This window comes from Neophocaena asiaeorientalis, unplaced genomic scaffold (assembly GCF_003031525.2).
Source record: "Neophocaena asiaeorientalis asiaeorientalis breed wild unplaced genomic scaffold, Neophocaena_asiaeorientalis_V1.1 scaffold633, whole genome shotgun sequence".
In the NCBI taxonomy this organism is placed as follows: domain Eukaryota; kingdom Metazoa; phylum Chordata; class Mammalia; order Artiodactyla; family Phocoenidae; genus Neophocaena; species Neophocaena asiaeorientalis.
The window spans coordinates 116369-120981 of NW_020173395.1; positions in this window are offsets into that span (position 1 = coordinate 116369).

Sequence of the window (4613 nt, forward strand, 5' to 3'; positions counted from 1 at the left end):
GGGTACAAGATTATTTTTACATAATGAAACCGGGGCCCAGAAGGGTTGAGGGCACAGATGGAGGCTAAACAAATGTGGATCCCAGATCATTCTATCTTTGGAGTGGTGCTCAAAGCAAATCCTTACATCATGTGACACGTCTCAATAGCACCTGAGTTACTGGGGAGGTAGTGGCAACTAATAATTTACATTACTGTAATGGAAAAAGTGACATTTCTATTATGTATTATTGTTTTGAGATTTTAAAACATGGACTGAAAAAATGATAGAACCTGGTAAAGCAATTATTTAACAGAGGGAATTAAATACTTCATCCTTAACTGTTGCCTGTTGGAAAAGAACAAAAGGTTTTAATAAGACACTTTAATAAATATATTTTTTAAATTTAATGTTTTAATAGAACATTTTCCTCAAAAATCCTTTTATAATTACAAACCCTTAAAAAGTATTAATTGATCCAAGGACTATTAAATTCCATATGGTTTGTATTTATATTTTTAAAATTTTAAGAGCACTGATAACAATGAGGATGATTTTTTATTTTCATATAACTATCTTAAAACGTTGAAGTACCTTGAAATCATCAGACACTAAACTATGAAAATTCTAGACTACAAGGAATCTTTCAACCCATACCAGTGTTTTATACCTTAAAAAAAATTTTTTTTTTTACCATATCCTAAGGGATCCTGTAATTCTTTATATCTCAACTCACTCCTGAGCTTCATTTTAAAAAAAAGCAACAGCAAAATTTCTGAGCTATTGAATAGACACATAAATAGTTACACTTTCCCTTTTTACTCACTGCTATGTTCTGTTCCTTCACCATGCCATGTCTTCCTTTTTCCATTGGGTAATAGAGGCGATTCTGATAATTTCCTTAAATAAATCGAGGTAGCTAAAGTGTAATTCATTAACTTCATATTTTATGTTTTAAAAGTTGAAAGTTTACCCGTGTGGGGCTTCCCTGGTGGCGCAGTGGTTAAGAGTCTGCCTGCCAATGCAGGGGACACAGGTTCAAGCCCTGGTCCGGAAAGATCCCACATGCAGAGCAACTAAGCCTGTGCGCCACAACTATTGAGCCTGCACTCTAGATCCCACGAGCCACAACTACTGAGTCCGTGCGCCTACAGCCCATGCTCCGCAACAAGAGAAGCCCACTGGGTAAGGAGCTAGGGCTAGGAGCTAGCTCTTTTTGGTTTTAAGCCACAAATCACATTCACAGGCTCTTCATCCTGAATCAGACATTTTCAAATGCACATGCCATGAAAGCTGGGTTCTTATTTCTATATCTCTAGAAAAAGAGCAGCTGTATTAACTCTCTTCTCCTTTGCAAAATGCTAGCTTTCACTTCATAAATCAGAACCTTAGGAGTTTGGATTAAACATTTGAAAAGTCAGTTGGGTTGCAATTTTAAGCACATTTAAGTAAGTTAAAAATATATTTTATTATTTCTTTCTATAATAGTGAACACTAAAGATGGATGCTCTCATCAGTTAGGAAACCAGCCATGGGTATAAATGATAAATCTGTTTGTTCTGGACTTTTATGGGATTTTCCCTTCTCTTGGGAACCCAACCTTTCTGTGGTTTACCCTGTAATGTTCTTCCCTGACTTACCCTGCCCTTCTGCCCCAACCATGATTGATTGGCCCAGGAGAGGGCACCTGGAAGCAGAGCCAATGAGTCTGTTTTCTAGGACTTTTGGCCTCAAAACAAAAGAGGTCAATTAGAGTTTCTCTACTGACACAAACTATAAGATGTGAAACTTGAGACTCACAGTGGACATATTTCCCACCACTTGGATAAATCTGGTAAGACAAATAGGGATGAAAGATCTTGGATGTCTCAGGTACCAGCTGCTACACCTTTTCCCAAGTGAACTAGTAATCCTCCAGTTAGCCATCCTTGGGGATCTGCTTTTCTTTATTCCCAAGGTAAAGTATTTTGATTGTGGAGGTGGGAGAGGAAAAAAGGAGGAAGAGAGATCAAGTCTTCTCTCCTTTGAGAAAATCTTCTCTGGAGGTAGTTGGTTTTATTTATTTATTTATTGAATTTTTGAATGTTATTTTATTTTTTTTATACAGCAGGTTCTTATTAGTCATCCATTATATATATATTAGTGTATACATGTCAATCCCAATCTCCCAGTTCATCCTACCACCCCCACCCCCACCACTATCCCCCCTGGTAGTTGGTGTTAAATCAATCTACTCATAACAATGCAGCAATCACCACAGGTTATTATTTTAAAGTTTGCAGGCTAGAGTCTGCAATCAAGTGTTTACTGAGTTGTCTGCCTCCTTTTCATCAACTAATTGACCCATACCTTTGATAATAAAATCATTTGGGGTGAGGATCAGAAGACAAAAAGTATGCGTTCACGTGTGTGTCCTAGGACATCTGGAGCACAGGGGCTTCGTGATTAAAATGAAATGATAGCGAGTACTTACTATGTGCTTACATGCGTTGTTCTAAGAGTTTATACGTAGCAACTCATTCAATTCTTACAACATCCTACATCAAGGTAGTTGTTGTCTTCTCCATTGTATAGTTGAAGATACTGTGGCTGAGAGAGGCTAAGTAACTTGTCCGAGGTCACACAGGTAAAATGGGTGTAGCGTCAGTATTCAAATCCAGACAGCCTTGCTTCAGAGTCCTTGCTCTTACTGCCCGTGGCACGTGATTTTTTATGATAGGATGCAGGAGACGGTACTTCACAGGAGTGCTTTCAAGCCCCAAGGGATCACTGGACTCCTCTTGGGGAAGGAACATTGTTTTAGACCTGCGGCCATTACCTGCCCATGGTGGGTCATGGGCTCAAGTATGTGTTTAATCACCATCATCTGGGGCTTGTTGGAACAACCTAAGCTGGGATCCGAAAGGCATTAGCCAACTCTGTTGTAAGAAATTCTGCATTTAGGGAGTTATTAGAAGCACAAGGATTTCCTTACGCATAGTAGACATCTAATACACAATTGATGAATAAACAAATGAGCAACAACTAGTTATAAAGACTGTCTAAATGTATAACAGGGATCTAAAACGTAATGGCCCACTTCTGAGTGGTAGGATTACAGATGATTTTCACTCTATGTTTTCAGGTTTTTAACCAAGGACGTGTATCCCTTTTTTTAAATCAGAAAAAAAGTATGTTTTAAAAGAGGAACATTCAGAGGCAATAATGATTGTGTTGGGTTTTGTTGCATCTTTGTGCTTTATACCCCAAGGTCCAGAAATATTTCATGTGTCCTCAGTGTAAAGTTTAATATAGGTCCTCAACAAGTACTTGTTGTCATGATATTTATTAATAATATATTCCATTTCTATAAGACCCTGTCATTCTTGATTGAAAAAAATCATACAGTTAGAAAATACTAAATGGAACTCTTAGAACATTGGAATTAGAAAAAGTACAAACGCTCACGGACACACCTATTAATTATATGTAACTAAATAGTAGTTTGAAATCCTAATTTTTTCTACATTTTTTGTATCTTTCAATTCAAGCACATCCTTCGTCACCTTAGGGAAAGGCAGAGGCAGGCAGGAAGTAGAAAGAGTCTATCAAATCTCCAGGCTTGTGTTTCAAAAAGTCTAATTCATTAAGGATGATAGAGTCTGAGGTAGAGAGGGCCTTCCCAAAACCAAAAAGAAAAAATTCCCATTTGGATGACAGAATCGAGGACTGGAGTGCTGGAATAGCAGAGTCCTCTCTGTCATTACCCTGGTGGGGGGGCAGGCAAGATGTGCTTGGGACATGGGACCATGGGCACGAAGGGATCGTAGCCTTAGGGACCCATCCTGATACCCCAACATGGCTTGAAAGCAGTTGGCCTGAATGTACCCAGCCCTTCTTGGCCTGAGATAAGGCTCTTACCTCTGCATGGAAGACTGGCTGATGGTCAGAAAGAGTTACCTCGTTCTAGGCTGTTATGGGCTAAGTTGTGTCCCACACCCACGTTTATATGTAAACTTAACCCCCAGTACCTCAGAGTATGACTGTATTTGGAGAGAAGGTATTAAAGAGGTAATTAAGGTAAAACAAGGTCATAGTGGTGAGCCTTAATCCAGTCCTACTGGTGTTCCTATACGAAGAGGAGATCAGGACACAGACATGCACAGAGGGAAGACTTGTGAAGACATAGCAGGGAAACAACCATCTACAAGCCCAGGAGAGAGGTCCTCAGGAGAAGCCAACCCTCTTGACACTTTAGTCTTGGACTTCTAGCCTCCAGAACTGTGAGACATAAATTTTTGTTGTTTAAGCCACACAGTCTGTGGCACTTTGTTATGATAGCCTGAGCAAACTAACACACACTGACTCTACATGTGATCTCAGAACCTTATCACATCCCTGGGAGGACCACTCCAGGATGATCCAGGCATAAAAGCTGCCAATCTTATAGGATTAGGGCTTGGAATAGAAACTCAATTGTTTAATGGAGAATAAAACCTTATTTCTTCCACACCAAAACTTGAGCTTTATGATTCAAACTTATTACACTATTTTGTTTCATGTTGATTTTGCTGCATTATATTTGAGGGATCTGATTTTATTTCTACTATTTATTATTCATTCTTTTTTTTTTTTTTTTTTTTTTTTTTTTTTTT